This window comes from Trachymyrmex cornetzi, unplaced genomic scaffold (genome assembly GCF_001594075.2).
Source record: "Trachymyrmex cornetzi isolate Tcor2-1 unplaced genomic scaffold, Tcor1.1 scaffold2601, whole genome shotgun sequence".
NCBI lineage: Eukaryota > Metazoa > Arthropoda > Insecta > Hymenoptera > Formicidae > Trachymyrmex > Trachymyrmex cornetzi.
The window spans coordinates 1,452-1,836 of record NW_017297273.1 but is presented as its reverse complement, the minus strand read 5'-3'; positions in this window follow the sequence as shown (position 1 = coordinate 1,836).

Here is a 385-nt window from a genome sequence, read left to right as displayed (position 1 = left end):
CCGCAAAAAAATTGAGAATATCCTTCTTACTTTCCGAGTTATAAGCCATTATATGAAAAGTGGTGCGATTTCGGCAACCTTACCCTATCAGTTACTTTTCATGGTAATATATATTGTTATATAATTTCAATTTTTATATGTATATTGTTAGGTAATATATTATCAGATAAAAGTGTAAATTTTTAAAGCTTTACATTTTTGAGAATACGTTTTATGTATGTTCGCCTTGAACTCGGATTTTGAATAATATGTCAGTTACTTTTCATGTAATATATATTGTTACATAATAATTTCAATTTTTAAAAGTTTACATTTTTTAAGATCTGCTTATGTTTTTGAACATTGCCTGATCTTTTCATTGTTATGATATTTTTGGGCTATATCG